The sequence below is a fragment of the Saimiri boliviensis genome, chromosome 2 (assembly GCF_048565385.1).
Source record: "Saimiri boliviensis isolate mSaiBol1 chromosome 2, mSaiBol1.pri, whole genome shotgun sequence".
Lineage (NCBI taxonomy): Eukaryota > Metazoa > Chordata > Mammalia > Primates > Cebidae > Saimiri > Saimiri boliviensis.
The window spans coordinates 192,655,202-192,682,680 of NC_133450.1; positions in this window are offsets into that span (position 1 = coordinate 192,655,202).

Sequence of the window (27,479 nt, forward strand, 5' to 3'; positions counted from 1 at the left end):
CCTACCCCTACCTGTGTGAATCCCCCTGCAGAAACAATAGGGAGATCCATCGTTTCTGGAAGGGCTCTGGCACCTCAAGTGTGACCAACGAATCATATGGACCCCTACCACCATACTTACAAGTTTTTTTAGTGTATGTCCCATGCAATAATGGGACATGCTTCTTATACTACAAAGTTATTCATTGTTTTATCTGAAATTCAAATGTAACTGGGTATCCTGTATTTTACCTGGCAACCCTTCTCAAGATGTTTGGTATTGCCTGTGGCAGTGGTTCACACTGGAGAATATTTGCAGACTCCACTTACTGCCCTAGATGTTACCAGGGCTATGATCAACTTACTAGACAATGGTTCGCTCACTACCTTGTTTTGTTCCACTTAATAAAGCAAGTGATTGTGAATTACAAGTAAGCTTGCACCTCCTTAAATGTGTCTGTGTATGACTCTTCAAACTCTTGTAGAAATAACAACAATAGCAATAACAATAGTAATACTACTACTAATGATATCTATATTGCCAGGTACTATGCCAACAGCTTCACAGATACTAACACTTAGGCCTCATAACAACCTTATCAGGCAGGTGCCATGATTATCTCTACAATACAGATGAAGAAAATGAGGCACTATGCACTTTAATAATTTTCCCAGGGGACAGTAGGTGGCTCATGATTGGTAAGTAGCAGAGCTGGGATCTCCTCTGCTGCCTCCTTCATGGCCAATACATTACTTGTAGCTTTTCCTGTAACATACCAGTGTGCTGTGACTTTGCAGTTGCAAACAACAGCCTATAGGACCAATTCCAAAATTATTTCTTTGGAGTCATGACTTTTAATGAGTTGATGCAGATTACTTTTACAGGTAAGACTCCTGATATTCCTCCATGTTCCAGTCAAACTCATCATGGGAGAAATCATGTCTCTCTATCTCCAGCATCTCACATAATCTCTGGAAGAGATGAGTAGTTGCTCAAAACATTTGCCTTTCACGCCTCCTGCTTTGTGGCACGCTCTGTGATGAATTTCAACGTTGTCCTCCTCTCACCCATCCTTTCTTGTCCAAAAGGAAAATGTCTACTTACCTTTAAGATCTAACACAGGGACTACCTGCTCTGTGAGGGCTCTCCTGTTTTTCCCGAGCCGTATCAGTTCTCCCTCTTTCTCTGGGCTCCTTCGGGACTTCCGTACTTAGATCATGGCTCAAACCCTGATCTCTGCATTTTCTTATCAGCTCTGTCTGCTGACTCCATTTTACCTCCAGTGATCTGCTTTTCTGGAACTGAGGTTCTCCCCCTTGACCAACATATTTTGATTCACTAGACTCCGAACAGCCATGGAGCTTTGTAACATACAAGTAATTAGTCCCTACTGCCCAGATTTCTGATTTAGCAAGTTGGATGTAAGACCTAGACATTGATATTATGGAACAAAAAAATCCATAGGTGGTTCTGAGCCACAGTTCAGAGCCACAGTCCTGAGTTGCAAGGGATATTCCAGATTAGCTTGCTGAAGTTGAGCTGTGTTCTTGGTACCTGGTAAGACACATTTCTCTCCATGGGCCATGCCCTTAGGTTCTGAGGGTGAGTATAACTGAGAGTCTAAAAAAAGATTTTGGGAGGCCAGGCACAGTGGCTTATGCCTATAATCCCAGTACTTTGGGAAGCTGAGGCAGGAGGATTACTTGAGCTCAGGAGTTTGAGACCATCCTGGGCAGCAAAGAAAGACCCAATCTCTACAAAAGAAATTTTAAAAAATTAACTGGGCACGGTGGTGTACACCTGTAGTCCCAGCTACTCAGGATGCTAAGGCAGGAGGATTGCTGGAGTCCAGGAGTTTGAGGCTGCAGAGAGCCATGATTGCTCCACTCCAGCCACAGCAACAGAGAAGGACCTTGTCTCAAAAATAAATAAAAAGAGTTTTAGGGGGAGAGTCCTTAGGTTCCCTTCCAAGTCTAACCTTCTGTTAACCTGATGAGATTTTCTGACATGAGATTCAATATCACTACCCTAAAGCTGTGCCACTAACTACAGTGAGAGCAAGGAACGGCAAAGACATTTGTTTCAGGTATCAACAGAATTTGTTTAGAAGAGAAATACTTCAGAATTGGCTAGTATAATCTCAGGTGGGGAAACTGAGGCTCAGAAAACTGGAGGAAGCTTCCCACGGTTCTGGTTTTTCTGCCACAGCCCCATCTGTGTTTTCAAACACCTTGTCCACACCCTCCCTGTCTGCCACCACCAGGTCCCCATTGGGGATATGTCGAAATAAAGAGGAGGGCTTGACCTGTGTCCCCAGTTCATATCCAAGCAAAGAAACCACATTCTGGCCATCCAACCAAAATTTAATTTTAAATGAAATCTAACCTCATAAAAAACATCCCCCAACACACACACACAGTATCACACAATTTAACAAAACTCTTTACCACAATATTATTCGAATCAGTGTAAAGCAGCTGCATTTAAAAAAAAAAACAAAATTAAAATTGAATTCTGAGGCATAATCCAAGAGATAAAAGTCAAAACAACCAATATGCAATGATTGAGTATGCACGGCCACAACCCTTAATCTCTGCCATTCTCCACAGTGTAAACAAATCTGCTGATTGTTGATGATATTGCTGAAAACATCACTAATCAAACCTTAAATACCAAATACATTTAAGCAAATAACACTCCAGTTACAGTCATTCTAGCTCATCATGAAGGAAATCCAAATCAGAGGCCAGTTTGAAAATGGCCAGAGATATACTGTAGCTTCGCATTAATTGACCAACATCCTAGAGGCAGTGCTTTCTCTTAAGTACAGAAGGCCTGAAATACAAAAGGAAATAAGGAAGAAGTCCAGGAGGCAAACGCTAATGCAATTTCAAACTGGAATTACATCAGCAGCTTTAAACAGATGGCAGAATGGGAATAAATGTGTTAGCTCCTTTCTCTTACTTAGGCTTTCATTGTTTATATCATTAAAAATAAGGAGAGTTTAAAATAACGTATATCGTCATGTAGCACCTCACAGAGCTATGCAAAACTAGTTTGAAGAAAAGACTGAATTTGGTCATACTCCTGGTTGTTTTGAAAACAACTGGGTGAATTTAATTAAGTAACCAGCTGACTATTTACAAAAAATTGTAAAGGCAACACTGATTATGGCTGAGCTGGGTATAGAAAACTGGATAATCCAGATTTGGTTTCAGAACCTTCTTCTGTTGGTGAGAAGGCTTAGGTGCGTTACAGAATGTTAGTCTCCACCTTTCAGTGAACCTAACTGATTGTCTAGTCCATGGATGGCAAATAAATGCCACGGATGTCACTACTCTCTGCTCCTAGATGTCAGCAACATCACTAACTTATTAGGGTAAGGGTCTATCTGAGATTTAACCTTACAATTCCGAGGATACCTCCATGCAGCTTCTTTATGGCAGACTGGATATATGGAAACCTGTTTGACCTCCTTATTCTAGTCCAATTCATTCATTTCACAGAACAGGGCACTGTCACTCATAAAATACATTGCATTTCACCTTGTTCCTTCTTGAATCACTTGCTTTGCGGGAAGCCAGTGCCATGCTGTGACACTCAAACAGTCCAGAAAAGAAGTCCATGTGGCATGGAACTGAGGTTTCTTTCCACCAACCAACACTGATCTGTCATTCATGTGAGTGAGCCGCTTTGAAAGCAGATCTGCCAGACCAAGTCAAGCCTTCAGATAACAACAGCTCCAGCCGGTATCTTGACAGTGACTCCATGAGAGATCCTGAACCAGAGCCACTCAGCCAGGCTTCTCCTGGGTTCTTGATCCATAGACACTGGGGTAATAAATGTTTGTTGCTGTTTTAAACTACTAAGTTCTGAAGCAAGCTGTTCCACAGCACTAGATACCTGATACCTTATTTCCAGAAGGAAATAAGAGAATAGCTGTAAAGCGCTATCTCTTTGTCTATCTTAGGTATTATTTTCATATAAAAGCCTGTTTTTTAGGTCACTGCATTTCTTCTTTGTTTTGTATAAGTTACTTGACATCTCCCCTTGATTTCTTCTGCTAGGGAAAATTAGCAGAATCAACCCAGCACGAGTAAATTGTCACTAAAGAAGATGTGAAATCTCAAGTCCCAGAAATGAAATCTGGAGGATTTGAATCCACATTGTCCCTCCACCTCTGTGTATAGGATTCGGGATGGTGTGCTTCACAGTGACACCCCTGAGACCTCATTGCCTTATATTAGTGTCCAGACTGGTCAGCTTCTCTCATTAACACTTCACCCTGAGCCTTCTGAATCCTGGTGATGACTTTTGCATACACTAATTGAAGGCTTTACTTTAGAAGAGAAAGATAACCAGCAATTTTTTTTAAAACCCGGTTTCATGTTACCAGTGAAGCATTATGGATAAAAGCTTACCAGTATTTTACACAATCATGTTGAGCAAAATGATATGCCTCATATTTCTTGTTTATCTGTGCTTTTCTTCAAAACCAGAGATGGATATATAATTCTTTGTTAAGGGTGAATTTTTAATAAAATTAATTGCTTTTCCAGAAATTTAGAAATCTTTTTTTGAATTTTTTAAAAGACTTAAAAGTTTTTCAAATTCTGGCATCTTTGGGTGAGAATGAGTTGTTTGAAAAATCACATTGGGATCCCAAATATTTGCAGGTTATTTAAATCATAATGCTTTCCATATTTGTATCTTGTAAATGTTTTTATTTGAATACTTTAATGTTAAATTGGTTGGATTTGTTGGGCCTTTTACTTAAATGAATTATCCCATGGCACAAAAACATTTTCTGGGTGATATATTACTTAGAAAATTGTCCTAAGGCTAAGAAGCCAGTTTTGCTACAGTTTAAAAATATTTTTGTATTCTTATCATGTCTAAAATAGCAAATCCTAATTTTTCTTACTTTTTGCCCTAATTTTATAAAATTAAAACTTTTTTTACATGATTTCTCACATAGATATTAATATTGGGATCACCAAACACTAGGTCTAAATGAACAATAGAGAAGTATAGCAAAAAAGCCTCCTGAACGTCAAGGGCCCTAAGTTCTAGTCTGGTTCTGTCACTGGGTGATGAGGAGATGTCATCCAAATTACTTTCATGCTTTGGGATTCAGTGTTCTTGTCTAAAAAAGAGTGTCTGGTAAATGATCTCTAAAGTCCTTTAAGATCTAACATTCTAGGCTGCTAGATGAAGCATCGCGGTCTCCCCTTGTGACAGCAATGAAAGCACTTTGCTTCCCAGTATGAAACAATGAAGTTGACACATCACCTCTGACCTGTTAGGGACCCCAAAGGACATGTTTCACCTTCTTTGCCTTCAAACAGGTACAGAGCTGTCATTCCCATTTTACTACTGTTACAGACTGAATGTGTGTGTCCCTCTGAAAATTATATGTAAAATCCTAATGTCCAAGGTGATGGTATTAGGAAGTGGGGCCTTTGGGAAGTTATTAGGTTATGAGGGTGGAGCCTTCATGAATGTAATTAATATCCTTATAAAAGTCAGCTCCCAGAGAGCTCCCTTGCCCTTTTCCTATGTGAGGACACAGTAAGGAGATGAAAAAGGGCTCTCACCAGTCACTAAACCTTCCAGGGCCTTGATCTTGGACTTCCCAGCCTCTAGAACTATGGGAAATAAATTTCTGTTGTTTATAACCATGTAAACAACTTCAATGTTTTGGTTACAGCAGTCCAAACAGGCCGAGACAACTACTGAGAACAGAAACAAGGTATCTAAGGTTTCCAACCATGATTGATTCATGGCCTGTCTGGTTGGCTTTCTCTGGATGAGCCAATATTTAAGAATTATTTTTGTTTTCTGATTAATCAGTAATGCTAAAAAAAAGTCCAAATAGCCAAAGAGAAGAATTAACATTTATTGCATGCTTACTATGTACTAGACATTATTCTAAAATCTTATCTGTATTTAGTCATTTAATATCACAACAAGCATATGAAGTAGACACTATGAATCTTCCATTTTACAAATGAGGAAATAGAGGCACAGTGATTGAGCAACTGACCTAAAATCACACAGCTCAGAAGTGGCAGAACTGGGATAAAAAACTGGGTGGTTTGTGCTCTTCATCCTTTGCAGAACACATGAAAAGATGTAGATTTTCTAAGTAATCAAGAAAATGAAAATAAACAACATACTGTTTGTTTTAATCCAAGAAGGCAGCAAAAAAGTTTAAAAATTTAAAAATTAGAGATTATACATAAAGTGGAGAAGTATAGAGGCAAGCGGGTCTTTTTCACGTATTTCTAGTGGGGGTGTAGATGGGTACTGCAATGTAAGTGCTTTTTGTTTTTTGGTGTCTTTCTAGAGCACCACACACATGTGCAAGGCTGCAGGATGTGATTAAACAGTCACAGTGAAAAAATTACAATCACCTGGAGTCGGGAAGGCGAAACCAAACAAATTGTTTGAGGGTCACTAGGGATAGGGCCTGAGCATTGGTTTTATTTTAAAGCTCCTCACATGATTCTAGTGCTAAGCCTGGATTGCAAGCTTCTCTGTTAGGTGAAAATAGTATGCTTTTGTTCTTTTTTTTACTGAAAAATATCTATATGTAACTGACGTGGGTAGCAAGTTGCAGAATATGAATGGTATGATGCCATTTATGTAGAAACAAAACAATACTGTGTGGTTCCATAGGCATGTATACATATATGTAAGTACAGTAGTCCCTCCTTATCTGCAGTTTTGCTTTCTGTGGTTTCAGTTATCATGGTCAACCAAGGTCTGAAAATCTTAAATTACAAATTACAGAAATAAACAATTCACAAGTTTTAAATTGTGTGCCCTCTGGTTCCAACTCGCCTAGGGCATGAATCATCCCTTTCTCTGGCGTATCAACCCTGCATATACTATCCACCCATTATTATATAGGAAAAAGCACAGTGTTTCTAGGGTTTGGTACTATCTGGTTTCAGGGATCCACTGGCAGTCTTGAAACATATCCCCCAAGGATAAGGGGGGTTAAGGGGGAGACATTGTATGTCCAAAGAGTCTAGAGAGATGATGTCAACATGAAACATGGTTATCTCTGGGTAGTCGGGGGAATAACTGGAATTAAGGATAGTGGTCAGATTTTAGCTTTATCAGTAACATTTTTAATGTCTTACAGGTAGATAAAAATGAAGTTCAAAAGAACTTATAGATATTTTTAAATGAGGACATGAAAGCAATACAAAAACAGAAAAGAAAAAATATAAAATATCACCTAGAAAAAATATATTATTAAAATTTTGGTCTATTTCCTTTATTTTGTCTATGCTTGCATATATATTCATTTTAACCTTTCTCCCCACTTTTATGCAAAATAGAAATCATTACATGTTGCTTCTTTCGTTGGCACAGGTTTTCTCCATGGATGCTTCTGTAACTTGTGCACCAATCCTGGATTTCCCAGCCACCTTTCACTGTGCACCAATCCCCGGTTCCCGGCCACCACTCACTGTGCATCAATACCCGGATTCCCAGCCACCTCTCGCTGTGCACGAATCCCCGGTTCCCGGCCACCTCTCACTGGCACCAATCCCCGGATTCACGGCCCCCTCTCACTGTGCACCAATCCCCGGTTCCCGGCCACCACTCACTGTGCATCAATACCCGGATTCCCGGCCACCTCTCACTGTGCACGAATCCCCGGTTCCCGGCCACCTCTCACTGTGCACCAATCCCCGGATTCCCGGCCCCCTCTCACTGTGCACCAATCCCCGGTTCCCGGCCACCTCTCACTGTGCATCAATACCCTGATTCCCGGCCACCTCTCACTGTGCACCAATCCCCGATTTCCCGGCCACCTCTCGCTGAACACCAATCCCCGACTTCCCGGCCACCTCTCACTGTGCACCAATCTCTGATTTTCCAACCACCTCTCAAGCCCTCCCTGAGAGCCTGGTTAGGGGTGTGGCCTGTGATGTGGTCCAGAGCTGTGGTGGGGACCATAACATCACATGGACAATCACTTATGGGAGTTTGCAGACTTCCCCTAGCCCTGCCAGAGGGCCAGGTATTTCTGATAGGAATTTAAACAGAAACCTGGAAACAACTTATTTTAGCGTATGAGTTTTCTTGATTTTCACACACATTTTCACTGTGTGAAAGTAGGAGGTCACTCATAATTGACTTCATCCCCCCCAAACGGGATGAAACTATGCGAAAGAACACAAACCAGCTTATGTGATTTAAAAGGAACAATCTGACATCCCTATAACTGTCTGTGATTACTTCCAGTCTGCAGGTCCACGATATAACTCAATTGGTGCATTGCTAAGGTCTGTTCTGTGGCTTTTTTCAATCACCACACGTTTGTGAAGCAGCTTCTTTGTGCTAGGCTCTGGGAAGAGCACTGGATGGAAACAAAATTTTAAAGAGCTTGTTGCTGGTATTTGGCTCCTACGGTCCAGCAGGGCGTGTACATGAAGAGTCTTGATTTAAGGCCAATTGTGATGTGTGCTGTCACTACCAGAGCCCTAATCAATCTGTCACACATGAGTGTTATAAAGGGAATAATAGGATGAAGTTCTGCTAACCTTAAATTCATATACATGAAGGAAATGGGAGCCATTTTTCTTTCTCTCTTTCCCTTTTTTTTTTTTTTAGACCAACTCTTGCTCTGTTGCCAGGCTGGAATGCAGTGGTGCGATCTCAGCTCACTGCAACCTCCACCTCCCAGGCTCAGGCAATTCTCCTGCCTCAGCCTCTCAAGTAGCTGGGACTACAGGCACCCACGCCCAGCTAAATTTTGTATTTGTTTGTTTGTTTGTTTGTTTCCGTATAGGCAGGATTTCACCATGTTGGCCAGGATGATCTTGATCTCTTGACTTCATGATCTGCCTGCCTCGGCCTCCCAAAGTGCTAGGATTACGGACGTGAGCCACTGCGCCCAGCCAGAGCCATTTTTCTAATTGGCTTGCATGGATTCATTCTTGAATTCAAAAGACAGTCACAACCCTACTGTGGATAGAATGTCATCTGTGTTCAATCATGTGGCTGTCAAGAGCAGCATGGCTACATTTTAACTTTGGTTCAGGGGAGGTTAACATTAAATACAGCCCCTTAATACCTGGGAGGCAGTGTGAGTTTTAATCTTTCTAGACTCCATTTCCTCATCTGTTCTCTTTTGAGAATCAAATGAGTTAATGGTTGTAGAATCAGTTTCCACATTTTAAACAGCCATAGAAATGCCAGGCTGTTAAATAGATTTTCATCAGAGCTGCAGGTTTATCGAATGTTTATATTTCATCCTTGGAGACCCCTGCTTTTATTTGAAATGCAGTATTCATCTGCTCATTTTTTTTTGTAAGACTAATCTTTTTATCCAATGTCTTGAGTCTGTTTGCTAGAAAGCTGTCTAGGTGACAATGTTAATATTCAAAAGCCAATCTGAAAACACTTTCCATCTAAGAAGTGTCAAAAATCACAAATGTGTATCTTTTTAAAAACTGACTATATCCATTGTTTTACAACCTTGGTGAAAATATTGCCAGTTTTTAGCATATGCCTGCTATGAATATTTCTGCTATTCTTTCTTCATGGGTCTGAATGTAGTTCTTGATTTATTTCTTTTAAATAACCTGGTAATCCCTGGAGGAATATCACAATCTATAAGCAGCACTATTTACAATAAGATGGATTTTCCTATCTTGCTAATTAGAGTATTAATTTCCATTTACAAGTGGGTAATTCCTAGCATCAATCCTTGTCCTGTCACTGGGTGGGGCCATTATTTTCAGACAAGCCCCAGGAATGTCTTTTCTAGTCTAATCTCCAGTTATGTTACCACATAACAGAAACAGAGAGGAGAAAAAGAATAAGATCATTTCCTTGGTGTTAGACTAAGCAGGCATAAAATCACTTAGGTTTCTTTAACACACTCTTCACACACACAAACTCCACCCAGTCTGAATTTCATAAGTATATCAAAATCATTTTGATTGTCCTCTCTGCCTTATCCTTCTACAACCAAACCAAATCTCATTCCTGCACCAGGTATAAGAGCATTACCATCATCATTGCAATATGTATATTCCCATTCCACTCCCCCTTGCATATTTCATTCCATCGCCAGGTGTGAGAAGAAAATCATGCAGTAAAAACATTTCCCCACATGCTCTGTTTCTCTGCTTTGAACCCTCAGCCACAGCTGCCAGCAGGGGCACCTCAAGAGCTTTCAGGAATTCAATCAGTTCCTAGATAAGAGCATAACAAGATATTATTTTTTGCATTGCTTTTCTCTATGACTTGGATTTCCCACTTATTGAGTAGTCTAATCATTTCCTTTCTGATGGGACACAGGAAGAACAAAACCATGAGGCTGCTTCTAGGGCTGGAGTTCAGGAATTTAGGAACCCTCCCAAAACAGGCTGGCCCTTTCCCCTCATCTCTTATTATTGGCTCCAGGACAATGGAGATCAGAGGATGATCAAGATGTAAAAAGCAGCAGAGACAAAAGTCAAGGCAAGGAATGTAAACCTGAGCTGGACAGGGGAGGACCCAGAATCCAGTGATGAGGCTGCAGTGATAGGCAGTGTTGGCCAAAGGACACTGGTGCAGAGCCAATCCTTAGAACCTATGTGGGCTTCTCATATCATTGCATCTTTGTCCTCTAGTTCCAGAGCAGGGACCAGGGACTTCTGATGTCATCTAGTCTTTTCTTCTCTTCTTGATTGGTAACCCACAGTTTTCAAGGAATAGGAATTCTAGATATGATTAGGTCTAGAGAATAACCTGTCCTAGTTGGAGCAGGGGGACTGAGGGCTGAGGAGGAATGTTTTGAAGTACAGAATGGAACTAATGAAGGATTCAGCGTGTCTGAATGTTTTAAGAGGAGTTTTACAGCTTGCTCAGAGAACTTGGGGAAAAATTAATGGTAAATACTCAGAGAACTATGCAGATTTTTAAAAAGAGGCATTTATCAACTCTAAGAAAAAATGTACAAGAAAGGAAATGAAATCATAGTACACTACATAGCTCAGCTGTAAGTGTTGCTTACAGGGTCATGATATTGTCAACACTAAATATTGACCTAACCAAATACTGTAATGTGATTGTTTTGGGAAGATAGGGGAAGGGTGTGAGTGGAGAGGAGGCGAGGAAGAGAAGTAAGTCAAATCTTCCCTAACAGGAGTTTAATAGATGGTATCTTAAATGGGAGAAAATCACTACACCTTTTATTTCAAAATTGGAGGGTAAATTAAGAAGACATCACTAAACAATTTAAAGTGCTTGCTACTTGAGGTAGAGCAGGAGACTTTGTTTTTTTTTTTCCATGATAAACCTTGTAGTTCTATTTGTTAAAGAATGTGGACTTTTTAAAAGATGTTTGTGCATTTTAAAAGACTGTCCATAAATATCCAATATGCTGTTGAACTTAGGTGAGGCCAAGTGATGTGCTCTGGTTAATGAAATGGGGCTGAAAGTGGAGCTTCAGCAACGAGTGCACGATCCACCACATTCCTTCTCCTATCTTGGCATTGTGGATCATGGAGCTGGATTTTCCCTGCCCTGGGGTCCCTGTACAAGGACAGCACAGGGCAGAGTCCTGCAGTCACCCTGTGACTGACGTGGAATATGAGTAAAATTAGGGCTTTTGTAGTTTTAAGGTGTGGCAGGTGGATGCTGTTTGCCAATGCTTATAACTTAGCCTATCTGACTGCTAGAATCACTTCAATAAAAGTAGACTCAAGTAAAAAAGTGAAAAGATGAAAATAGCCAATTCTACCTAAGTCACTGAGTGTGGAGCAAAGGGTGGAGAAGTAAGAGTCATAAAAAATAACTGTGAAACAGACTTCTAGGTATTTAACATATCATATATATACACATATGCACACAGTGTATATGCACATAAACAAACATTTCAAGATGCATAAATTATGTAATATTTTTATAACATATAAATAGATAACTCATGGATTATATATATTTATATACAAAATATGTAGATTATACAGTACATATAGTATATAATATGTTACTAGGTTATTACTATATAATCTACTATTATATATATAAAATATATATAATTCTGCCTATATACATGTATAGGCAGAATAATGACCCTCAAAGATGTCCACTTCCTAACTTTTAGAATCTGGGAAATGTAAAGTTTATTCTCTGTAGGTTTATTGCCGAGTTAAAAATGAGGAAACTGAGGCCAGCACAAGAAAATTAGATGCCAATTTATTCAGCTCCCAGGGGAGGTTCTGCGGTCCCAGGGACAGGGTCCAGGAAAGTTGCACCTGATTCCTCTCAGGAGTGGGGTTTTATAGGGAGTGAAGGCGATCGATTGGATTTGGAGAAACAGGATGTGGATGGGGTGAGCTGCTGTTGGTAGGTAGGTGGGACTTCCGGTGAGCGGGCTAAGTGCTGAATGCAGAGGGGATTTCCAAGGGTGGGTTTAGGTGCCGAGTGCAGAGGGGATTTCCAGGGCGGAGCTAGATGATTGACATATCCTGATAATGTAAATTTTCAAGCAGGGAGGGAGATGGGCGTGTCGGAACTCCTGGCAAGGCAACCAGCCTTACAGGAAATATGGGACCTTACATTGCCAAAGAGACTTTGACAGGTATGATTAAGGTGAAGCACCTTGAGATGAGGGAATTATACTGGCTTATTCATGTGGGTCTAATCTAATGGCACGCATCCTTAAAAGCAGAGAACCATTCCTGCCTGCAGAAAGCCAAAGAGATGGTTGTGTGAAAAGGACTCCATCTTCTGTTGCTGGCTTTGAAGCTACAAGGGGCCACAAGCCAAGGGAAGCAATTGGTGGCTATATCTGAAAAAGGCAAACAAATGGATTTTCCACTATACTCTCCAAAAAAAAATGTGGCCCTGACAGCACCTTAATTTCAGCCTCATGAGACTGGTTTTGGACTTCTGACCTAAAGAATTCTAAAATACTAAATTTGCATTGTGTAAGTCACTAAGTTTGTGGTAATTTGTTATGTCAACAATAGAAAATATCCACACACACATGCACACACATACTCAATTTTGTCCTAAGGGAAACAAAATTGGTATTTAAAAAAGTTAAACATAAAATTAAATTTAAAAAAATTGTAAACATGGTTACAAATTGAAATCAAGTGTTTACAGTAGGCCTTTAAAATAAAAATATATGGGCCAGGGGGTGGTGGCTGATGCCTGTAATCCCACAACTTTGGGAGGCTTAGGTGGGCGGATCATGAGGTCAGGAGTTCAAGACCACCCTGGCCAGAATGGTGAAACCCCGTCTCTACTAAGAAAAAAAAAAAAAAGAAAATACAAAAATGAGCCCAGTGTGGTGGCATGCACCTGTAGTCCCAGCTACTTGGGAGGCTGAGGCAGGAGAATCACTTGCCCCAGGAAGCGGAGGTTGTAGTGAGCAAAGATCGTGCCACTGCACTCCAGCCTGGGCGACAGAGTGAGACTCTGTTTCAAAAAAATATATTTATATATGAAGCAAAAAGTAAAAGAAAAATAATCTCTTCCAAAAAATGTATAAATTTAAACTCTGTTACTTGCAGGGTAAATTTAAACAATTCACCTGACATTTCTGGGCCTCAACTTTCTCATCTGTAGCAAGAATAGAATACAGATTAAGTACGTGAGTATGCTGGTACTATTTGTTTAGAACAAACAAACCTATGTAGTAGTTGATCATTAAATGTCCCAAACCAGGAACAATAACAACATACTCCACTTGAGTCCCAATTCTACAACTTATTATTTACTGTTTATAATTCTCGACTTCTTCATATGCTTATGGAGATACTAAGATCTTTTGCATTTGCTGTGATGGTCAAATGAGATAGTGTTTTAATAAATGTACACAGAGAAAGAATCTTTTTAGAGCCCAGTACAACAATGAAATGGAGGGAGCAAGAATGGAAGCTGGGAGACCAATTGGAAGGCTGGGGTTATACCCAACAGAATGACAATGTTAACTTTGGACAAGGATATTAACCTAGAAGGCCAACATGTTCATTATCTGGACAAGTTGATCAAAATACTTGAAATCTCTGTGACCAATGTCATATAGCCCTATATGAAAAGTCATGTCATAGTTAGAATATCACTTGATGAATGCAGAATTAGGCCAAGAAGAAGTGTTAGTCCATTGAGGCTGCAATAATGAAACACCACAGACTGGCTGGTTTCTAAAAACAAAGAAATTTATTTCTCACAGTTCTGGGGGCTGGGAAATCCAAGATTGAGTCACTGGGCACTGGCAAATTCAGTCTAGTGATAATCTGCTTTGTGGCTCACAGACGGTGGTGTTCTTACTGTGCCCTCACAAGGTGGAAGTAGGTCTCTTCAGCCTCTTACAAGGGCATAAATGCCATTCATGAGCTCTCCACACATATGACCTAATCATCTCCCAAAGGCCCCACCCCTTAATACCATCACACTGAGGATTGAGTTTTAGTACATATACTCTGAGAGAATACATTCAGACCACAGCAGGGGGTTAGCCAGAAGGAGCCAATATTTAGTGGTCAAGTTTTGAGAGGATACATTCTTCAACAATAAGGATGAATTTGCTAAGAAAACAGAGATGCTCAATCCCTTGTGTGCATCTTCACATTCAATATGCCCTTTTCATTCGGGCTGTTGACCAAGGCTCTCTTGTCTCTGGAGAGCAATAGATGGCCAATGTGTAAGTCCCTATGAGTCTCCCACTCCTACTGGCTCCCATTGCTGGCAGGCTGCTGATTGGCCCATTTTTTGCTTTAGCTAGGTGCATATACTCAATCACACAATGGTCAAGCCTGTCCCAACAGGGCCATTAAGCCAATAATTTTCAAAAGTTTTACCATGGATCATTAAGTAGAGTAAAAATCCCACAAAATCACACACTGTCCTTTCCACTTCCTAGCAGATGAAAAATATGGTGATCAAAATGAGAGAGGAACAACATAATATTCAAATCATAACAATTCAGCCATTACCCCCAAAGGGTATCTATAAAAATAAGACCTGTGTATAATTTTACAAAGTGCTCTAATTAATTCAAGAATAACAGCAATTGAAAGTCAGATCCAATTCATGACAGGTATGATGATGTAATGATAACAAAACATCCTGCCTGAGCATCTCAGGAATTCCAACTCTGTGCAGGGTTGGACATGTGCCATGCTGCCCAGTATTGTGTATAGCAGCTAGACTCCTTATTAGAACACCAAATTAGAGTTTTTTTGTTTTTTTGGTTTTTTTTTTTTTTTTTTTTGGACCAGAATCTAGCTCTATCACCAGGCTGGAGTGCAGTGGTGCGATCTTGGCTCACTGCAGCCTCCACCTCCCAAGTTCAAACAATTCTCTTGCTTCAGCTGCCTGAGCAACTAGGATTACAGGCACATGCCGCCATGCCCAGCTAATTTTTGTATTTTTAGTAGAGATGGGGTTTCACTATATTGGCCAGGATGGTCTCAACCTCCTAATCTCATGATCCACGCACCTCAGCCTCCCAAAGTGCTGGGATTACAGGTGTGAGCCACTGTGCCCGACCGTTAGAGTTTTTAATAAGCCATGACTCCTTTACTTATAAATATCAGATTATAATATCTTTCAATGACCAACTTATTCATTTTCTATTTCCCTTAGCTATAAATAAATATAATAAGTAACATCTCTTAAGTATTTACTTTGTTCCAGAAAGTCTCCGAAGAGCTTTTCATGCATTAGAAAATGAGCATTCATGGTATTTCCAATCATTCATTGGTAAGAAGAAAGTAATTATATTTTTGTTTTAATTGGTAGCCTGTCAGAAGCCCCCTTAAATACTGCTTAAAGGTGATTTGGTGTGTTTCCGTCCTAATCCATATGTACTGACTTTGAAGTTTGACTCCCAAAAGCCAGTTTCATTTTCCTTAGTTTGAAATTTCGGGAACTACTTTTTGTTGTCTCTGAATCCTGACCACAATATAGAAAATATTTTGCCAACTAAGTACTGCACATATGTAAAGGTTTTAGACTGGAACCTGGCACTGACACTCCCATCACCATTTACAAGTAAGGAAACTAGGCCCAAATGAAGGTAACAGGAGACATGATGTTTTCAAGGCCACTCAGTGAACAGGCAGAAGAGTCAGGACCAGACCCCTGTCCCCTCCTTTCAGTACCTTGCAGAGCGCCAAAGTACCGAAATCATGTTCAGCCTTTCCTGGCCCATTTTCCACATACAGTATTATCAGAAAAACAATTTTCTCCTTCTCCTGATCTTACCTTAACAAATGACAGCCAAATCTTAGAAATTTAGAACAACAAACATTTATCTTACAGTTTCTGAGGGTCAGGAATCCAGGAGTGGCTTAGGTAGGTGCTTCTGGCTCTGGGCCTGTCATGGGGCTGCAGAAAAGGTGTCGGCCAGGGCTGTATCATCTAAGGTTTGACTAGGCTGCAGAACCTGTATCCATGCTCACTCATGCGGCTGACGGCTGGAGGCCTCAGTTTCTCACCACATGGGCCTCTCCATGGGGCTGCTCACGGCATGGCGAATGATCAGAAACAAATGTCAAACTGAAGAGCTTGAACTTTATTCTACGCAAAATGGGGAGCCACTGATCATTAATGAGAATAGCTAACAGTCTTTTCCAAAGCCTTTTTTTTTTAAGCATTCATTGATGTCAGTCTACTGTTTAATTCTCTGGGCTGAGACCCTTCTGTGTTGTCTAAAATACCACCATAAATAGCTAACAGAAAATCAAACAAAATTTGGTAGCATAAATTCTGCAAACACCCCATGGTAACACATAAACACAACCAAAAGAAAAGCAGGGGATAACATACCAAGTGTCTCACTAGAATGAGAGGGAAAAAATACTTATTTTTGATTTTTTTCCTTTTACAAAATTTAGAATCACAAGTCCTTTGACTTTAGATTTAAAAAAGAACTTTGAAATGATCTAGAGTAACATCACCTGATGACACCAGATCTGTGTGTCTAGCTTCAACCACTCCCCTGGGCGCGAGACTGGTTTACCCAGCTCATGGACACGTCAGTTGGTTGAACACGAATGCTTCCATTTCAACATGTCAGAAATTCAATTCATCATTTTTCCCCCTCTTCTGCTTTGGGTGTTTTATTTAATTAAATCATCATGTGCCCAGTCACCCAACCCAGAAGCCAGCAGGCCATCCTCTGTAGAATGTGAGAAGCGTGTTCCCACGGTGGACATCACCTACTGATCCTGCTTCTAAATCACCTCTGAGCTCCTCTCCCGCTCCCATGCTCTTGAATCCACTGCTCCTCCATGTACTGGCCTCACTATTTCTCCCCTGCCTCTCCTGCCTTCAGTGGTTTACGAATATATTGCCTAGCATGGAATATTCTTCTCTCTTGCCGTACTGGAAAACTCTTTGCTCTCTCGAGACCTGGTTCAAATATCACTTACCCTCTGTGTATTAACCTACCCTTCATCTGCACTTCCCACACATTATCGTCAACATCTAACACCATGGCTCTGTACATATTCTCTCCTCCACAAAACAATGCACTCTTTTCATTTTATAGTTTGGGAAACTCTGGCCCCCAAAGACTAAGACTAGGTGACATACTCAAGTTCAAGTTCACTCAGTTTGTCAACAGCAGAGCCACGACTGCAAGATAACCTAGGAGCAGAGTTCATCCCCATGTCCCCTCTATGATAAAATGTGCCCTGCTTTTTTAGCCATAGCACGTATCCACCGGGTTGAGGCCTTGATTGTCTTTGAGAGTGAGGCTGTACCCCCCAAAGATGTGTCCTGTGTTGAGGGTAGCAGGGCCTGCCTGCAAATATCCGGGTCAGCAGGCCAGGATTGTGAATACTGAGGGGCTGGCCAGGGGTGTTCAGGCCTTGCTCACAGGATGACTCAGAGAGAGGAATTGCCTCTCAGATTTGTGAGTCACCCACTTGGGCTCCGCAGAGGCCTTGTCACGTAGGGGCCTGTCAGCTTTTATCTCCATCTCTCTAACCCGTAGGGCCAAAAGTCAAACTTGGTTTCTGCTTACTTGTTTGATTTTTTTAGTGGCTCCTCCAGCTGCAGAACCTTTAGCAAGCAGCTTCCTTTGAAAGTTTAAGACGGAAATATGTAAGCTGGGCCTGTGCTTCTCCTGAAAAGTGTATAATCAATGGGAAATCTCTCACTGGAGGCTATCCTATTCTATCTGGAGTCTTGATAAAAGGCACTATCAGAGAGGGGAAAGGCTCTTAGAGACCTTTTACAATGAACTAAGCTGGTCTAAAATCATCACCTTTATCCTCCCAGGTGACCATTTACTATCACCAACTCTCTGGCAGAGAAAAATGTGAGGTTATAGACACAAACAAAATCACTCTTTTAATATGTACAGGGTAGAATGCTCTTAGGGGCAGGCAGAAGAGGAGTGATTTGGGAGAAAATCATGAAGGGTGGTTGGATGCGAGGAGCTGAGGTGGACTGCACCTTTGAGCTTTGGTTATACCCTTCCAAGTCTCCCGTCCTCCTTGAAGTTCTCTGCCTTTGATTTCTGTGGCCATCAGCACATCTTTCACTGTTTCTCTTGAACATAATTGAAATGGGCCAATACTTTCTAAAAGGCTTCACTAACACACTGAAGACACGAACATAGACCATAGAATGGCATTGAGAACAATCCAGTTTACTCACAACCACATCTTGAGCCTAAGAATCCCAGAGGAAGGATAGGAGACCTTCATCAAGATTTCCCTAAAGTCCCTATTCAGTTCCACCCTCTGTCTTGCTTCTTCTCTAACATCCCTGCCCTTCCCTCAACCATAAGACTTCTGGGTATCATTTTGTTTTCTGGCACCTGGAAGATAGTATGAAGGATCCTCTTGTTCAAACCAAATCAGAGGAGGGAAGACCAGTGAAGAGATAACTGAACGCTAAATTAAAGCAGTGCAGGTAGAGCAAGGCAGCAGTATAAAGACACAAGAAATATTTAAGAGTTGGAATAGATAGAATCTGGGGACCTGTTAGTCCTGGAGTGGAAAGGTTGAATCTTTTTTTTTTCTTGTTTTATAAGTTAACTGTCAAACTCAAGCTGGGATTCCCAATGCCATTTGGATGTTGGAAAGAGTATTGCTAAAAAACAAATTAACATTAGCAAGAAGAGAAACATGGAGAGACAAAAGAGATGGAGAAATTTTGCTATTATTAAGATATATGTATCAGGATGTCATATTTTAAAAAATCTAATTTGTTGTTATAATTTACATAGTATAAAATGCCTACATTTTAAGTGTACAGTTTGTGAGTTTTGACAAATGTATATACCTGTATAATTATCACCTCAACCCAGAAATAAAACATTTCCATCACCTCAAAATATACAAAATATCCTGCTCAGTCAGTAGCCCACCTTCATCCCCAGGCAACCTTTGATCTTTTTTCTGTCGCTATGGATTAATTTAGCATGTTCTAGGACATCACAGAAGTAGACCCATACAGCATTATCTGTTGTGTCTGGCCATATTTCGCTCAGCATTATGTTTTTGAGATTCATTCCCATGTATCAGCAGTTCATTTCATTTTGTTGCTAATATTCCACTGTTTGGCTATATCACAGTTTGTTTATCCATTCACCTACTGATGAATGTTTGGGTTACTTCTAGTTTTTAGCCACTACAAATAGAGCTGCTATGAATGTTTCCACACACTTCTTTGGGTGTATTTCCACATATTTCCATTCCCTTGGGGAAAAACCTAAGAGTAGAGTTGATGGGTCACGTATTAGGTGCACATTTAACTTTTTAAGAAACTGGCAACTCATTTTTTAACCAATAGGACACTTTTTATCATTATTCATCACAATTCAAGGATGAGGGAAAAAACGAATTTAGCAAAATCCTACTTGAATTAAATTAGTGGGTTCTGAATTAACAAGATTAAGTCATTATAAAATGTTAGCCTAAAAATATTTATATTTTTATTTCATATAAAAATTGTTTCTAAACGAGTATGATGTACACCAGTGGGGGGAAAATTTGTGAACTTGGTATATTTTCTCCAGAAATGATCAGCACAACATTGTTATTTTATCAATGGAATTCAATTATAAAATATACAACTGTAAAGGGCTTCACACACATACATGGGGTATTATCATTTAACTCTAATGGAAGCTGTTAGAGGACTTGCAGCATTGTTTTGCTTATAAAATTATGTGGACCCAATGTATGCTGGGATATCATCCTTTTGAGTTCACTCAACCAGAAAGCTAAGACATATGTATTGCCAGGTAAGCCAGCAACTTGGAAAATTATAGTTCCATTGTTCTTAAGGGTTCCCATGTGGTTGGCAGCCTTAACGTTGTTCCCAAGGGGCCTAACATCTCCAGGAGCAGCCTAATCATTGGCTCAGAAATTTCTTTAGAAGCTGATTGACACCAACTGTCAATCTAGATAATCACCAGAGAACTCCAATTAAAAGCTCTGCCCATCGATCCCACTGCCAGGACTTGGGATTTTAATACAAATCCACAAGTAAAACAAATTACCCCCTAAGAAAAAGAAAGCAGCATTTTTGTGGGATGCACCATATTATATGGCGAGATTATACATTATTTATAATTCATAGATGCATTTTTAATTCATTCTCCTAAATGTTGCATTGTTAGTCTAATAAGGTTGGTATACAGATCCTTTCTTTTTCAATTATTCACTTGGGAAAGGGACATTAGTCTGGAAGAAAATATAAATGAAAAAGTATTTTTAGCAGTGACAAAAATAGGAACTATTTGAAAGTAATTCATACTGTTGTAATTGCCAGAGACTTCATTAACCACCTAAGGAGGAAGTGTCCATGTTTTTACTAATCTTCCAGATAAGACCAAGTTTAAAACATACACTCTCTATTGGGATTATGTGAAGATGTTAAAACTTTACCAGAAATGTGACAAGGTATCTTGATAATTGAGACAATCCTGGAAGTCAGCTGGTCTGTCCAACAGCCATTAACTAATAGTGGCTAATCAAACACAGCAGGTCTGCACAGATACCAGCAAATGCCAAACAGCTTCTTGTATGCACAGAATTCAGTCTTAATTAGTCACAAAGGAGGAATAGGCACATTTAAACTAATCCAAGGAATCATTATTGTTTGAGTTGCTGACACACAAACATGAAAACTGCTGGCCTCAAGACAAGCAGCTCCTGCCTGCAAAGGGAGGGCATACAAGACAGTCCACTGACCTTTATAGAAAGGATGGTCCAGAGGATGATTCTCACCATCATTTCTCCTTTTTATTCTATCCTGGGCCTATTTCTCAGTAGTTCATGGTGCCAGTCTTGAGGAGGGGCAGTGTAGTCAAAAGAGAATCAGTTCTCTGGTTGCAGCTTTTCTCATTTCTGTGGTCCATGGGGGTGTCTCAGCCTTACTCCCAAGATCTAGGATCTTCACAATGATATTCTTGCCTGTGGACAATTGCTAGTTGAATTTCTGGGGCACGGAGAGAAGCTAGAGAACTCCTATTCCACTATCTTACTGATGTCACCCTCCCAACATTATTTTAAATCTTAAAGAATAGAATAACTTCACTGACGTCTGGGAATACGTCACTGGAGCTTTGGGAAGGCCTTATTGTAAAGTAGTAATCTACTGAGGTGCTCTGAAACCTGGGAAACTGAATATTCTTGGGTTACTTGAGTTTTTAAAATATTTCTCCCAGGTCCCCAAATTCCATTTCATTTACTATCCTCTGCCCCAGTCTATTCACTTTAGCTCACTGGAATGTCCACCACAATCCTGCTGATATTTTAAGACCAAAATTATTGTAAATGTATCTTAATTTTCCAAAATATTTTAATATTCACATGGCCTTTTGGATGAATAAAACAAAGAGAACTTGAGATTGTGAGAGAAATAATCTGAAACTTGAAAATAGGCAAATAAGGTTAGTTAGTGTTCTTTCAATGCTGACTGGGGCTGAACTTTTTATTAATGAGGTTATTTTACAACTCTGTAGGGCCAGTAACCAGCTTGTAGACTTTTGTCTGGTGGAACAGATAATCCCAATGAATTATGGTCTATGGCCCTGTTGGACACTGATAGGTTTTATATCTAATCTAGCAATCTTATCCTAATATTGCACATAAATATAATACTCTGCTTCTCAAAATCTCTTTGGCATGACTTTAACATCATAGTGGTTCCCTCATTAAACTAATGAGTTGAATAAAATCTTTAACATGTAACCAAAACAACATAGTACTGTTACAAAACCAGACCCATACACCAGTGGAACAGAATAGAGAACCCAGAAATAAGACTGCATACCTACAACTACCTGAGCCTTGACAAACCTGACAAAAACAAGCAATGGGGAAAGGACTACCTATTCAATAAATGGTGTTGGGATAACTGGCTAGCCATATGCAGAAGACTTAAACTGGACTCTTTCTTTATACCATATACAAAAATTAACAGAAAATGGTTGGAAGACTTAAATGTAAAACCCAAAACTATAAAAACCCTGGAAGATAACCTAGGCAATATCATTTAGAACATAAGCACAGGCAAAATTTCATGACAATGATGCCAAAAGCAATTGCAAGCAAAAACTGGCAAATGGAATCTAATTAAACTAAGGAGCTTCTGCACAGCAAGAGAAACTATCAACAGAGTAAAGAGGCAACCTACAGAATGGAAGAAAATTTTTGCAAACTATGCATTTGACAAAGGTCTTATATCCAGCATCTATAAGGAACTTAAACAAATGTACAAGAACAACAACAACAACAAAAAAACCATTAAAAAGTGACCAAAGGACATGAACAGACATTTTACTAAGGAAGACATACATGCAGCCAACAATCATGAAATAAAGCTCAACATCACTGATCATTAGAGAAATGCAAATCAAAACCACAATAAGATACCATCTCACACCAGTCAGAACGGCTATTACTAAAAAGTCAAAAAATAACAGATGCTGGTGAAGTTATGGAGAAAACGGAATGCTTATACACCACTGATGGAAGTGTGAATTAGTTCAACTATTGTGGAAGACAGTGTGGTGATTCAGCAAAGACCTAAAGACAGAAATACCATTCAACCCAGCAATCCCATTACTGGGCATATACCCAAAGGAATATAAATCATTCTGGTAAAAACATGCATGCATATGTATGTTCACTGTAGCACTATTCACAATAGCAAGACATAGAATCAGCCTAAATGCCCACCAATGTTAGACTGGATAAAGAAAATGTGGTACATATACACCATGGAATACTATGCAACCGTGAAAACAACTAGATCATGTACTTTGCAGGGACATTGATGGAGCTGGAGGCAATTATCCTTAGCAAACTAATGCAAGAATAGAAAACCAAATAATATGTGTTCTCACTTATAAGTGGGAGCTAAATGATGAGAGCACATGGACACACAGAGGGGAACAATATACACTGGGACCTATTGGAGGATGGAAGGTGAGAGGAGGCATAGGATCAGGAAAAATAACTACTGAGTACTAGGCTTAATACCTTGGTGATGAAATAATCTGTATAACAAATCCCCCATGACACAAGTTTACCCAGGTAACAAACCTGCACGTAAATCCCCAAACTTAAAAGTCAAAAAAAAATCTTTGACATATGTTCATTTCATATTTAAGATAAAGTAATAATTTTATATTCCCTTTTTGAAAATTATTACTTAATAAGATTAAAGTACAATACTCCCTACTACTTGGTGATAACACTACTTTACACATCTACAGAAATTTGCAGTATACAACTTCCTTTCTGCAATGAGAATCTCCTTGAAGATGATTGCTCTGTCTGTCTTGTGTACCACTGTATTCCTTCTGTCTGGCCTGATGTACTGACCTTCATGTACCTACCTCCTAGTACATGATAGAAGGTCAATTAATATTTGCTGTGAATCTTATTTAACATTCACATGATCCTGTAAGGTAGCTAGAGAGATTCTCTTTCTTCATTTTCACAGATGAAATGTATTTGGATAGCTTGCCCAATGTTACATAGGTAGTGAGTTAAGGGAGCTGGGATACAACCACGACTTCATATTTGTAGGGCAGTGCATCTTCTAGCACACCACAATTATCTCTTATTTTGTAAATATGCACTTAATAACCCCAGACTATTTCAAAATACTTCATCACTAAAGTCTTCCTTAAGTGACTGCTTGTTGTTAGGATGCTTGTAAAAAATTAATATAATTTAATGTATAAAATTCACATTTACATTTATGAACATGAAGCTATCTAAAATCACTGCAATAATATCTAGAGAAGTAAGTAAACAAATTTGAAGGAGACAATTATTATCGAGACACTGGACTCATTTTTGCCCTAATATAGCAGTGTATCTTGATTAAAGAAAAATCCAAATTATGGGAAATTCATTTTCCAAACAAGTCACAATTAACACTGGAAAATAAAAAACCTGGCTCCAGTCCGCAGCTAGAATTTTCTTTAGTCCATACTTTTTCTTTTTTTGAATATCAATTGAATCCTTCCCACCCCATGTTCCTGCACCCACCCCCGCTAAAAAAAATGAAATCAGACAAACAAATCACAGAAATTGTTGGCCCTTTTGAAGTGTGCCACAGCCTCATTTCTTTCCATGCCTACTGCCAGTACCCTGTTACAACCCATTATCCTCTCTTCTCTGAATTGTCTAAAAAATCTCCTAGCTGATCTCCCTGCACCTGTTCTTGTGCTCCTCTCACGTCAACACTGCAAGTAAAGTGTTTTTTTTAAAACACGATCTGATCTTGTTTCACTCCTGCTTAAGCCCTCTCTGTGGCCTCTCGTGCTCCTAGATAAATCCTTAATATGGGCCAGAAGCTCTGCAGGATCTGGCCTTGCCTGACTCTGCTTCAGGTCATTCTTGTCCTTGCTCACACTAACCCTTTTCCATCTCAGAACCTTTGCACATTCTAATCCCTCTGCCTGGGAAGTTCTACCTTTGCCCTCACCTAGCTAACTCCTGTTCCCCATCAGGTCTCAGCCTTCATGTGACTTCCTTGGAAAAGCCCCTATGCATTTCTAGGCCCTACAACACACTTGTAATTGCTTTGTCAGTATCTATCTTCCCACCAGACCATACGTTACTTGAGGCCAGACTTGATATCTGGTGTGCAGCCTTATGTTCAATGCCTAGCCCAGTGCCTGACGCACACTGTGTTTTACCAGCTCAAAGATGCACATTTTTTTTCCTGTTTTTACATCTTTGAAATCAGGATGCAGCTTTCAGTTGTTCTTAAGTCATAGTTTATTTGGTGGCATTTTTCTTTCCTAGTATGGGTAAAATAATTGTGTATCTTACAATCAGAAGTATCTTGCATTTAAAGAAAACATGGTGATTGCCAAATGAATGACTACCTATACAATGAAAAAGGCTGTAGTTACTGCCAAATGAATGATAAGCCATATAATGAAAAAGCCTGTAGTTACTCGTGTTTTTCTTTTTCTTTCCTTTTCTTTTCTTTTCTTTTTTTTTTTCCCTGAGCACAGAAATTCTACTACTTATGAATGGCTGGGTTCTGAAAGGCAGTTTGCAAGCAGCAAAGCAAGAGAGCCAGCTGCTGGTTTCCTCCATTGATAGTGGGTGGTATCGATTCGTCTTTACTCTAGTACTAGCTAGACATTATGCATGTTGGACGTTCACAAGGAGAGAAGTGTTGTATCTGGGACAACTCATGCAAGCTCCTGCCTGCTGCTCTGGTGTCTGCTGATTCAACTTCTGTCAACACAATTCCATGTCCCAACCACTGCTGTCAGCACCTCCCCTGCCAAAGCTGATGTCACATCAGCTGCCCCAGCTCAGATCAGCTCCCCCATCACTGTCCTCCTTATACTCCAAATAGCTGTTGTTTCTCCCAGCCAGCTGAACAGAGCAGCCCTTTGGTGTTCAGAAGACACCTTTGTCTATTACATATTCAGATGCCTATGTTGGGGATGCAGCCAAAGTCCTGAGAGAGAAGCAGGGAGCCATAGAGTGTTTGATCACTTATCACATTCCCGCCTTGACCATTGGTCCGGAGCCCTGAGGCTACTGGAATGGGTGAATCACTTCTTCTTGGAATCCAAGCATAACTCTGGAGCAATTCTAACAGAGCAGCACTATATACAGGGCCCAATACCTTCCAGTTTTGTCTTTTACATAAAACATTAGCCTGTTTTTCCCCCTTCTTAGCAATCAGCTTTTCCTCCGATGGAGGTTGTTTCACGCTGACCTTATCCTGAGAAAACTCCCTCTTTATCTGTGGGCATGTCTTGACTCTAGCAGAAGTAGACGTAAGTAGAGCAGGTTTGTTCATTGACTGTGGCCTTGATAAGCTGCACCCATGATAGACGAGGCTGCTATTTCTGGGTGTCCTCCCCCATCATTACCCATGCCTGGGGCTTTACAAAATAGCTGGGTTGAATCACACTGACAGAATCTTTTAGTCACTTTCAATTCTGCCAAGGAAATATAGGCATGAGATTTCAGATTCTAAATTAACTTTGATTCCTACCAGATCCCAGTCCCTTTTAGGTCACAAAGCATCTGTAAACTCAGTCGAACACTTTCATTTAAAAAAGGAAAAAAAAGAAAAAGAACAGATAAGGGAGAAATAATTGAAGCCAATAAAGGATTAAGATCTATGTCAAATAAAGATCTTATCCAAAATGTAAGAAGAATTAAGATCTCAATAAATTATTCAGATCTGTCCAAATTTTCCAACTTTGAATAGAAGCCAAGACAGAAATATCCAGCTAAAAGGGTCACTGAACTGTGGCTGGCTGAGGGCTTTTCCCTCAAGGGCAGCTCATCCTGGCATTAGGAGGCTGGGCTGAACCAGGAGCCACGTGTGGATTTAAGCCTAATAAGCCAAAGAAGAACATCTGATGAGGCCACCACAACTGAGGGACCAGGAGCAGGTGTCAAGAGCTGAAATATGGTTGTAAGGGGTAGAGGAAAAACACCGCAATACATAGAAACATCAGGCTTCCCTAAGAAACCAAGTGAAATTATCACATCAAAGTGTTTTAAATGGGGCAAATAACATCATTTATCAATACTAGAGAAGGGTATCAACCACATATTATAATTTTTTTTTTTTGAGACAGAGTTTCACTCTTGTCACCCAGGCCGGAGTGCAATGACATGATCTCTGTTCACTGCAACCTCCACCTCCTGGGTTCAAGCAATTCTCCTGCCTCAGCCTCCGAAGTAGCTGAGATTACAGGTGCCCACCACTATGCCCAGCTAATTTTTGTACTTTTAGTAGAGATGGGGTTTCACCATGTTGGCCAGATTGGTCTCAAACTCCTGATCTCAGGTGATCTGCCTACCTTGGCATCCCAAGTGCTGGTATTACAGGCGTGAGCTACTGCACCCAGCCACATTATGAATTTTGAGAAATTTCTAATTTTCAAGTGGAGTAATTGGGCACCTGATTGAAGAAAGTCTTCAAAGCAAAGAACAGCCTCAATTTGTGAGGGCTGCAGGCTGGAGGCCAGGCATGACCACCAGAGAACAGGGACCATTTCA